The 12,523-nt window shown below is 37.5% G+C and overlaps 1 pseudogene; it reads right to left on the bottom strand.

Moving 5' to 3' along the window:
- Positions 1-12,523, bottom strand: part of LOC102478676 (NEDD8-activating enzyme E1 regulatory subunit-like) — a 36,176-nt pseudogene that overhangs the window by 21,212 nt on the left and 2,441 nt on the right.

Genomic DNA, 12,523 nt, shown 5'->3' with positions numbered 1-12,523 from the left:
GATTATGAAGTCAGTGGAGACTCTTTAGTGTTTGAAATCTAGAAATAAAACGGTCCATAAAGTCTGCACTGAAATGCTCTGAGAATCATCTAAGAAGTGCTTTTAGCAGTGCAAACCTGGGTAACAAGATGCGAAATCTGAAAGACAGGACTTTTGCCTAAGTATGCTGGTTGATTTTGCATTCTTGAACAAAGTATCTTCATTGTTTGCTTCTTCTTCTTCATGGGATGTTAAGCATTCAGAATAATTTATGAAGCCATAAAGCTCCAAAATTTCTTTTCCTGCTTAAGCTAAATCAAGACAATCTTTATTTTTATATGCCTGGTCCACTTCACTGAAGTCAGTTTATCATTGGCTGAAGTGACCATAGTTATTCTCTCTTGGATGCCATTATAATGATCCTTTTTATTTTTATTTCCTACTTTACTGTTCTGCTAAAATCAATATTTGAGGCTTCATTAAATTGACAACTAAATCTGAAATGCATTTACTATCATTCAAAATGCAAATGACTATTTGGTGCTTTTAGTTCTAAAAAAAGTAAACATGTCAGTGATATTATGAATGTATATGTTTATTTGAAATTTTCTACTCAGCAGGTTCGTTTATTCTTCTGTGGATAAGTCTTTTATAGGAACATAAATTTAAAACTTTATTCCCTGATTTAGTTTGGTACCATTATTTTTGTAAAAAGTGAAAAACTAATAAAATTAGAACAGTTATTACTAATGACAAATGAATGTGTTTTTTACAGTCACGTATATCTCTTGAATTTGTTTGTTCTCAGCCTCCCTGCCATCCATGTGAATTTGAACAAGGAATTTTAAGAATACAAGGTGAGAATATGCCTTATTTGTCATCACACAGCTTGGTTCTGTCATTTTCCATATTAATAGGATTTTGTGACTGGGTGACCTTGTTAATATAGCAATATGTGTTCTGCCATATCATCAGTAACAATCTTCTACATAGAAAAAGCTAGCATTAAAAAAAAAAATCATGGTTGATTTCACTCCATTTTTTTCTTTTACTTACTTTAGCAAAAGCAAACAACTTCCACTACATCATGATACAACCACCACCATAAAAAAAGGAAAGAAAGAAAGGAAGAGAAAGAAAAAGAAAGAAAGAAAGAAAGAAAGAAAGAAAGAAAGAAAGAAAGAGAGAAAGAAAAAGAAAGAAAGGCAGACAGACAAAGCTACCTTGCATGTTGAAAATACATGTTGAAACCAAGAGTAAAAACTCTGCTATGCAACAGTGCAATCAGATATAGACATCTCAGTCTCCGAAAAAATGCTTAAAAGAGAGACGATAATGTAAGATAACTATTTTAAAACAGACATAGAAAAATGAGATTAGAAGACCTCTGAGATGATTATGAACAAATGAGTTATATTAAGCTGGCTAAAAGTCATTGTATTTCCTCTTCCAGTTTTTGAACCTATGTCATGTGTTTCAGTTTTTGCTAATCCCATGGTATCACGTCAAGCACTTCTGGCTCTATGATTTAGAGAAGCTGTCTCTTAACCAAGAAGTGTGCTAAAGCAGGAAAGAACACAATTTGCTAAAGGGAGCCCAAGAATCCCAATAATGTGACCTCAGCAGCAGCTGCGAACTTTTGCGCTTGGAAGAGGTAAATAATCTGTATTGAGAATACACAATACGAACTCCTTTATTGATCCTTTGTTTCCAATCTTGATTAGTATCCACTTCAGATCCCTATGTTCTCTGGAACTTTCCAAAAACATCTTTTTCCTTCTGTTACCTTTAGATAATTTTTTTCAAGGTCCTTGTTCATTTCTCTTTTCTGAAGTTTCTTTATCTGTACCAGCATCCTTTAATCAATCTTATCTCCAATTCCTTCTCCATTTGTGCATCCTCATCTTTCATTCCATCCTTTCTTCTCTCTCTTGTTTATGGCAGCCATCATATGGCTCTTTAGTTTGAACTTCTGTAGGAGAGGAGAGATTTCTTTTTCTTACCCATTGCTAAGTTCATGGCTCAGGCACCTATAACAAAAGACAGTTTAACAAAAGAAGGGCATATAAATGTATTAATTGTAAATTTTATATGACAGAGGAGCCCTCGGAAATGAAGAGCTCTCCCCACCCCCAAAGTAGATAAATGTGTATATTTATGCTTAGGTTTGATGAAGAGGTAGATAGTCATGGAGAAGCATGAATGAGCAATGGGTCAGTGATCTCATGGTAATGAACTGGAGGGCAGGGTTTAGCAAGGCCTGTTTGCTCAGGTTCTTGTCTATGCCCCTTCATCCTCAAACATTTATGTTCCTTTCTTTTGGCATAGGGATGGCATCACTCCCATGAGGTGTTTCTAATGATCCGCTTCAGGGGAGAAACGCAAGGGGAAGGTGAGAGTAGCCTTTCTGCTTCCTATTTTTTTCTTAAAAACCAAGAGCCCATATTTTAGGATAGTGTATTTTTAACCCCATCATCTCCACAGTTTCCTTTTATAGCAGCAGAAAATGCTCCAAAATAACCAGCAAGGTAGATAGTTTATAGGAACAGCAAAGCCTGTGTAGTTTTACCTAAATCAGACTAGTAGGCCACACATCAGTAGGACATATGCTTTCATTTTTTTTTTCCCCAGATGACTTCAGCTCTACGTACTTTTCTTTTGCTCCTTTGAGATAGGCCTTAAATGTCTCAGACTAATGACCATAAAGCTAGCATAGACTGCTTCTACTTTATGAGATTATGAGAGGATCATCTTAGCAGTTTGCAAAGGCAACTATAACCAAGTGCTACAAACTATTGATAGATGCCTTAAACAGAAATCTATTTTCAGTTCCGGAGACTGGAAGTCTAGGTGCTGGTAGGGTTGGTTTCCTTCAAGGATATAAAGGAAGGCTCTGTCCAGGCTTTTCCAGTTGGCACATATAGATGGCTGTCTTCTCTTTATGTCATATGATATTGACTTCCTTCTATCTGTGTCTGTCCCTGTGTCTGTTACAGACTGAATAGTGTCCCTTCAAAATCCATATGTTGAAACACTTATCCCTACTGTAACTATATTTGGAGATGGAGCTCTATAACAAGTTATTAAGGTTAAATGAGGTCCTACATGTGAGACCTAACTCTAACAGGATTAGTGTTCTTTTTTTCTTCTTCTTTTTTTTTTCCTTTGGAGAGGTTTTGCTATAGGGTGTGTGCACTCGCCAGACAGAGAGAGACAGAGAGACAGAAAGCGAGAAATCACCCCCCCAGGGGGCATGGCCACGCCACAATCCCTTCTCCTCCATTCTCCTCTCGGGATCTTGGGCATGCATGCACACATGCCTGGCATGAGTTTAAACCATCGGATCCGGGACTCGAACCACGGTCACCTATGTGGGAGTCCAGCGACATAGCCATTATGCTAACTGCTGGTCCCAGGACTGGTGTTCTTAAGAGAAGAGGAAGAAACATAGAAAATCTCTATGTCAGTGTGTGCACAGAAGAAAAAGATACAGTGAAAAGGTGGCCATGAAAAGGTGGCCATCTACAAGTCAGGAAGAGAGAAGTAACCAGATACCAACCTTGTTGGCAACTTGATCTTGGACTTCTAGCCTCTAGAACTATGAGAAAACAAGTTTCTGTTATTTAAACCACCTAGTCTATGCATTTTGTTATGACAGACCTGACAGACTGATGACGTCCAAATATCTACTTGTTTCTTTTTTTTTTTTTTAAATTTTTGCCATAGGGCCTTTGTGCTCATAGGAAAGGCAGGGAGACACAAAGAGGAACCCCCATCTCCAGGAGGGATGATCATACTGCACTCCCTACTCCTCCCTTCTCCTTGCAGGATTTTGGGCATGCATGTATATGCACCAAGTGTTTCTGAAGCCACTGGATCCAGATTCGAATGGTGAGGTTGGACACATGGGATCTAGTGTCTTAAACACCATGCCACCTGTTGGCACCAAATATCCACTTTTTATAAGGGCATTGTTTATATTATTTTTAGGACTCACCCTAATGATCTCATTTTAACTTGAATACCTCTGAAAAGATTCTTTCTCTAAATTGTATTGCCTTCTGAGTACCAGGAGTTAGAACATCAACATATCTTTAAACACATCTCAATGGTCTTTTAAAAATTGTGTTTGTTATGTTTTGGATTTTTTTTTTTCCCTAGAGAAAGCAATTTATGACTTAGTATAAACAAGACCCAGAAATCAACCCATTTAGTCTCGATCTTAATTAAAGCTGAGAAGCAGGGACTGTGGCTTCTTAAAAATCTGAACAGTTCATCATGAGCCACTCTGTTTGTCAGCATGACTTGGTCTAGGATGAACAGCAAATGAGTTTGTTTAAAGCTCAGATGCTGTGGCAAGTGCATCTGTCTTCCTAGGCAGCTCTAATCCTGCCTGCTCCACTGGTTCCACCATTATGAGCTCTTTTGATTAGTAATTGAGAGAATAAATCTTTGAAGAACTTACAAGAATGTGAACATATAAATATATATGATATATTTGCATTGCCATATATATAAAATATAAGATTGCAGTGACATATATATATATATATAGATAGATATACATATATATGTACGTACATATAAAGTTTCTAGTAATAAAATACCTCTCAAAGTATTTATTTGCTACCTTCTAGGACCTAGCCATTTAATTAATTTTGTCAGATATAAATTTGGAATTGGGATTCAGGATTCAGGCATAGAGTATTTTTTTTGGGGGGGGGGTGTTTCTTTGTTCGATGTGTAGTTAGGCAATTTTTGTTTTCTGTGAAGTTTTTATTTTCTGTGCCAAACTACAAGTTTTCTATGCTTGGGTAGGGACTAAGGGAGAAGGAATAATCTCACAGCCTTAAGCAGAAGTTACAACCTCCTAGTGGAAATCTACAGAGAAGAATCAAAGGATTAATATGGAAAGCATAAGGTCTGTTAGGGAAAGGTTAATAATATTGGGGGGGCGGTTAACCTGGGAAAAGAAAGCAAGTCTAGTTATTGATATTCTTTGAACATTTGTTCTCATTAAAATACTCTTTTTCACTAGAATCGTAAACAGTTCTTACCAAAAGGTAAGAGGTAGGAAACAAGCAAACACTCAACTCCTACTAAAGCAGGCTATAAACTTCCCTTTGAGTTTATTTCTCCTCTTTTCCTTATGGGCTCTTACCATCCCCCCAAGAGATGATTTTACTCATTATCTCTCGTTATTCCCAAGGACAGCCATATAATATCAAGCTGAATGCTAATAACAACATTGACGCTAATAACCGTTATTTATTGAGCAACCACCATGTGCCAGAGACTGTTCTAAGCACTTAGCATTTCTCACTTTTCAATTATTAATTCCCATTCTCAAAATAGTACTACAAAGTAACCATAGTGATGCTCATTTCATATTTTAGGAAACCGAGGCTCAAGAGAAGTTAGAAATATTACTGAAGATCCCAAGCTATTAGTGGCAGAACTAAAAGTCAAACCACATCTGTTTAATTCAAAAGTCTGTGTTTTGTGCACCAAGTCATCCTCTTTTCTCAGTGACTGTATGGCAAAGAAAAAAATAGGTAAAAGATGTTCGTATCAAAATGATTTATAATATATTATGTATTAAATGATGTACTTGATGAAATAAAATAAATGCATAATTAACATGACAGTGTGTCATACAGTGCTCTATATCTAATTGAAAATATGCTTTCAAAAGTGCCCAGAATAAGAGCAAGGTACTGATGCAACAGTATGACACAATGCTCTCTGAAGATGAACCAAGCGGGAAGAGTCCAGTTTCACATCCATAGACCACCCCCCCAAGTACACCAAGCACATATCTAGGGCTGGCTAAAGCTGGGGGTAGGTCACATCACTCTGTGGATGGGTCACATCACTCTGTGGGTGCGGTCTCTGTTTCTGTCTCTGTCTTTGTTTTACTCTCTCATACACACACACACACACACACACACACACATAGGAAAAAAAAATCAAAAAGAAATGTGCAGAGGGGACCAGCAGTTAGTGTAATGGCTATGTCGCTGGACTCCCATGTAGTCGACCGTGGTTCGTGTCCCGGACCCGGTGGCTTAAACTCACGCATGTGCGTGCGTGCCCAAGATCCCAAGAGGAGAATGGAGGAGAAGGGATTGCAGCGTGGCCATTCCCCCCTGGGGGATGATTTCTCGCTTTCTATCTCTCTGTCTCTCTCTGTCTGTCTGGCAAGCGCATGTGCCCTATAGCAAAAAAAAAAAAAAAAAACAACCTCTCCAAAAAAAAAGAAATGTGCAGAATAATTCTGAATCAACTAGGCTAAAACTTCAATAGCTACTGAAAGGGAATAATGTGATTAGAGGTCATTTTTGCTCTATGTATAAATGTGTTGCTGTTTTCTTTAATAAGAATGTATTACTATTGTCTTAATTACTTAATAAATATATTTAGGTAGCATATGAATCTCTGGGATTAGAAACCCACAAAGTTAAAATTGTGCCCTGGGGGCCAGAAGGTGGTGTGGCGAAGGCACTGGACTCCTCATGGTGGACTGCAGTTTGAGTTCTGGACCTGGCAACTTGCTTTCTCACTTTACTCTCACCCTCTCTCTCTTTGTCTCTGGTGAGCACATGTGCACTGTAGCAAATTAAAGAAAATAATAAATACAATTTTTAAAAATTATTTTTAAAAGAAACTAAAAAAAGTCTACCCTGAAAAATCATCCTCCTATCAAATTATCTGTATTGCTTTTCCTTCCTCCCTGGCCTTTTCTTTCTGCCTAGTGTGCTACTCTGCTTCAAGGTCCGCAAGTCTCATTCTTACCAGACCCTGTTCCTGGCTCTTCTTCCCATGGCATTTTCTGTGCCTGGACCACACACTTACTTTCACTTAGCCCTGAAATGTAACTTCCTGTTTCTTGCATACATGTTTTATTTCCTAAGGTGTAATTCAGTGTCTGATGAACCTTGAAATAATATGCCAGTGATTTAATTAGCAGAAGCTCTTGCATTCTTCTTTCAAATAAAGTGGCCAGATTGTTTTATCTCTATTGAGTCAAGAAAAAGAGAATTAAGCCTCATATTCACAGGAGGAAGAAGATTTAATATTTGTCCTTAAGAAACATTAACTGACATTAAAACCTATTAAACATAGCTATTATACATACACTGGAGTTAGTGACCAAGCACATCTCGGAATCACCACACTGTAGAGCTTGACTAGTTATCAGATTTGGTAAGTCTAGTCTTTAATGAAGGCCACAATTACACTAATCAGTATCTAGAGTTATTTTCCATGTCAAGAATTACTCAATGTCCCATTCCCTTAAAACAGCAACAACAAAAAGGTTTTTTTTTTTTTTAATTTTTCTACAGCAAAAAATTCAATCAATAATAATTTCTAGGCTATAGTATCAGCCTAAGTTAATGATATGTCCATATGAAGTAAAGAGAACCTACTCCAAAAAGATGATTTTGCCTTTGTAAGCACCTTTGAGGATCAACTGATTATGTGAACATTTATAGCTTAAAGCCTTTTAAAATTATATAGTCCTAAAATATTATTTCCTTTGCTTTTCTTTCAGGAAATAAAACCTTAGCTTTACAGCCTCCTCCATATATCAAAACATGTTTGCAAATTGATATTTGTGTTTTACTTGCCTCAGTATCACTAGAAACCAGAATGATGCTTTTAAACATTCATCTTCTTTTGGTCCATACAGGCAAATCTTGAGCCTTAAAAAAATACAGAAGAAAGACCAGCAGTTGGTGTAATGGCTATGTCACTGGACTCCCATGTAGCAGACTGCAGTTTGAACCCCAGATCCAGTGGCTTAAACTCATGCCATGCGCACGCATGTGTGGGTGTGTGCCCAAGATCCCGAGAGGAGAATGGAAGAGAAGGGATTGCAGGGTGGCCAGCCCCCCAACCCGGGGGTGATTTCTCGCTTTCTGTCTCTCTGTCTCTCTCTGACTTTCTGGTGAGCACACATGCTCTATAGCAAAAAACCTCTCAAAAAAAAAAAAAAAAAAGGAAGGCTTTCCACTAGGAACACTGCTGTAAATGCACAGTGATTATTACAATATCTTCTAAAGATTTCACATCCCTTCTATGTGACATCTTGTAGCAGCCAATACTTGTGTTTACAGACTGATGGGTCAGCCTTATACACTGACAATCTCACTGTGCTCTGAGATTCTTATGATTTAGGGTCAGTTGTATTCCCTAACCTTGTAGGAAATAAGTAAATATTATTTATTTAAATATCTACAAGGGAGAATGGAAAGTGTATTTTTTTTATTCTATTTATTTATATTCATTTACTTTAATTTGACCACAGAGGGACAGAGTGAGAGAGAGAGAGAGAGAGAAAGGGAAAGTGTGAAAGCAAGCCACCAAGTCCAGGACTTGAACTGCAGTAGACCATGTGGGAGTCCAGCACACCTAACCACCATGCCACCTGCTGGCCCCGGGAAAATGTTTTTTATTTCAAATAATTCTATTTAATTGCTCAACAGTTTATGGTGATGAAGTCCACAGATTCTCTAAATCGAGGGACAAAATACCTGCTGGATTAAGTTGAGAAAATATTACAATGCCAGTTAGCTTTCTACACCTTGTCATTCCCACAGAAATAAATTGACCTATAAACTGCTTTTTACAAACTCCAAGAAAAAAATTTTTCCCAACAAAAATGAAAATAACCAATTAATATATTTCAAATTTGAGAGGAAGAAGATCCAGATTAGATAAAGAATAGTCTTCTAATTTACAATTTATATTTAGATACTTTTGTTCTAGACAAATTCTCAGTTGAACTGAATACCAAGAATATGGATAAAAACAGGAGACTTACCTGAGAGAGCCCATGTGTGGTCACCATGGTCAGTTACCATTATTGATGCCTTGCGTGACTTGAGGAAACTGTCATCCTTGATAGGTCACTTCCCCAAGTGAAGTTAATTGATGTCTTCAGTGAACACATGAAGACCTATTTGGTTTAGTATCATGCCTGCTGTCAAGGTGAAACAAAAACATTTAATTCAGGACCTACTTTCAGAAAAATTACTGCCAAGTAACTGAGTAAATAAGAACATGCCTACTTATACAATAGGACCTTGTTATTCCTAGATTTAATGTTTGGGTTTCAACAGTTACTGTATATAAAAGTTTATAACATGGGTAACTTGTAATTTTGCAGCAGCATGGATTTGGCTTATGATACATGTTTTGGGTTATGTAAAGAGTCACTTTGGGACCAGCAGTTGGCATAATGGCTATGTTGCTGGACTCCCATGCAGTCAACTGCAGTTCGAGTCCCGGACCTGGGGGCTTAAACTCACGCCAGGCACATGTACATGTGTGTCCAAGATCCCAAGAGGAGAATGGAGGAGAAGGGGTTGTGGTGTAGCCATCTCCCCTGGGGGGTGATCTCTCACTTTCTCTCTCTCTGTCTCTGTCTTTCTGATGAGCGCACACATCCTATAGCAAAAACCTCTCTCAAAAAAAAAAAAAAAAAGAAGCTAAAAAAAGGGGCCAGCAAGTGGTGTGGTGGTGAAGGTGCTGGACACTCCCACATGGCTGCCCATGGTTTGAGTCCCAGACTTGGTGGCTTGCTTTCTCACTTTCCCTCTCTCTCTGTGTCTCTCTCTGGTCAAATTAAAATAAATGAATGAATAAATAAATAATTAAATAAGTAAATCTTAAAAAAAAAAAAGAGAGAGAATCACTTTGAGATGAAAAAAAAACTTCAACCAGTAAGTTAGCCAAGCAGACTGCTCATCAAAGTCAGCATTTATGTAATAATTCAGTGGGAATTTGCTTTGTCCACTGTTTCTTATCTTGTAAATGACTCACAGGATTTGACATAGTAAGGCCTGCGTGGTTGTGATTTTAGAGATTCTGGATCTCATAACCAATCTGTTCAGAATGTCAAAGATCAACAATATGTCATTCATTTCTCAATTTTCCCCTTCTATCTATAAAACTCTATTGGCTCATTCAGTAAAGCTTATTGATTCATCCATTTATTTCAAATGTAACAGTGTTTTTATGTTCATTCTTCTCTCATTAAGGGTAACCCCTTGAAGTAGATTAGTTCGTCAGACAATTTCTAATCCTAACTGCAAATTAAGGGATTAAATTCCTAGAAGCAGACATCTTAGAAGGAGAGAGATGAATTTGAAGACATGTATATACCCATGAAATCATCACCATACTATGCTATAAACCTATCTATAATATCCAAAAATTGCCTCCGACTCTCTTATTTATTATTTTTTGATATAAGAATGCAATGTAAGATCTACCCTCTTATTAAATTTTAAGTGTATAATATGGCTAATTATAGGCACTATTATATGCACTTAGAGAAGATTTCTTTATCTCTTATAACTAATACCTCTCTAGTCCTTATTCCCCACATTTTCTTATACAACACCTTACTCAGGTACCTGCCTGGTTAGTTAATGTAAAAACAAAAACAGATAACACATCTGTTGAGTCTGTACTATATGCTGGGGACTGTGTTTGCCCCTGTTGATTATTGATTCTACCACGACATTCTCTAGAGAAACTGCTGATCTGGCAAAGCTGAATTGATTGAACATACTGCAACATGGGAACACAACACATCCACGGTCTTTCTAGTGTCTCTAAAGAAGTTACCAAAGGGTGTTTATGTGGTTTTGAGCCTGGATTCAAATAATTTAAGCTATATCTTTCAAGGCATGGAGGTTTTAGAAAATGGGCAACAATTTGTAACACAATAGGTGAAGAACAGTAGATACATAGATATAAGGTTCTTGGGAAAATAGTGTCTGATAGGCAAGCTATTTGCCCAAGTAAAAGAACACTGTCCAATGAAGAGAAGTATTTGTCCAGGTAAGTAAGCTAGTTGTCTGGATAAATTCAGTTTGCAATAATTTGCTGAAACAAACAGCAAAATTATTTATTAATGTATAGCTTTATCTTCATATTTGGACACAGTGGTCTCAGTTCTCAGTTCTATGGATAAAAACTGAATAAGATATATCCCTGATTTCAAGCAATCTTTTATCTAATGGGGGTAACAAGACATGTAAACAAATAATTTTAGCTAGAGAACAAGGAGAAAGTATAACATATTAAAGATACAGGGTTGTAAAAGGTCCTAATTGCTGACTGGATATGTGCATACAGGAAAAGGAAGACTCTTAAATATTTCCACTTGTCTTACTTGGGTAGTTCTCAAAAAACTGGAAATAGTAAATAGGATAGAAAATATAGCGGAAAATACAGGTAGAGGAGAAAAACAATGATACCAGTCTAGACAGGTTGATTTAAGATGCTTGGGGATGATCAGAGGTGGTTAGTAGGTCATTGGCTACAGGAGTTCTGAGAGATCTCCAGGAAGACATTAAAAACAGGTATTGTTGGGACCAGCAGTTAGCGTAATGGCTATGTCGCTGGACTCTCATGTAGTCGACTGCGGTTCGTGTCCCAGAACCGGTGGCTTAAAACTCATGCCGGGCACGTGTGTGTGTGTGCCCAAGATCCTGAGAGGAGAATGGAGGAGAAGGGATTGCGGCATGGCCATCTCCCCTGGCGGGTGATTTCTCGCTTTCTATCTCTCTGTCTTTCTGTGTCTGGTGAGCACACGCGCCCTATAGCAAAAAACCTCTCCAAAAAAAAAAAAAAAAAAAAAAAGATATTATTCAGCCCAAAAAAAAACAGATATTATTCAGCCCTCACTGGTAGTAGAATCCATGTATCCATTAAGAGATGAGATAAACCAAAGAATATGCAGAGTAAGAAAACTAAGAATTAAACCCTAGATAACTTTACTATTTAAGAGACAGGCAGAAGATACTCTAGTCAAAGGCATCCACAAGCGTATCACAGAAATCAAGAGAAAAAATAATTTTAAACAGAGAGAGTCAGAGGTGTCAAATACTGCAGGAAAGTTACTAAATCACAGGCTAGAATGAACTATTTGGTAATTGGAATATTAATAAATTCAGTGGAGTGACAAGAATAAAAGACTAGCGGTTTCTCTATCTCCTCTCTAATTGTCCTCCTCAGGACATCAGAATGGTGTAAACACCATATTGTTTAAGAACAACATAGGGAGATAATGATTTTCCTGTCTTTTAGTAATTTCTGTGATAATTAGTCTCTATCACCTCTTTGAATCACCAACTGCAATATTTTGGGGTAATAATATATTACTCTTTTTGTCTAACTGAATTCCTTTCTGAGTATGAGGAATCCCCACATTATCAAACTGGTGGGAACAGTGTCCAACTTTCCATTAAATAATGTTAAAAAGAAAAATATTCTCTTTTCTCTCCTGCCTTGTAGCTAAGGCATGAAACAGCAATCTACAACTTATCAATCAGACACATCAACAATAGACTTTCACCCAGGAGCAAATGATTTCAAGAATCAAGAACATGTAGACGGCTCCCTCTTGAAGCAGGACTAGTTCTAGTCAGGTCAATTTCCTGGGTAAGAAGCTGGGGCAGTTGAAGAGTGACCACGTGGTTGCAGCAGCAGCAGGAGTGGGTCCGTCCCAAGAGCGGATCCGCGTTGT

This window comes from Tupaia chinensis, unplaced genomic scaffold, assembly GCF_000334495.1.
Source record: "Tupaia chinensis unplaced genomic scaffold, TupChi_1.0 Scaffold000622_1, whole genome shotgun sequence".
NCBI lineage: Eukaryota > Metazoa > Chordata > Mammalia > Scandentia > Tupaiidae > Tupaia > Tupaia belangeri.
This window is presented reverse-complemented; position numbering and strand designations above follow the sequence as displayed.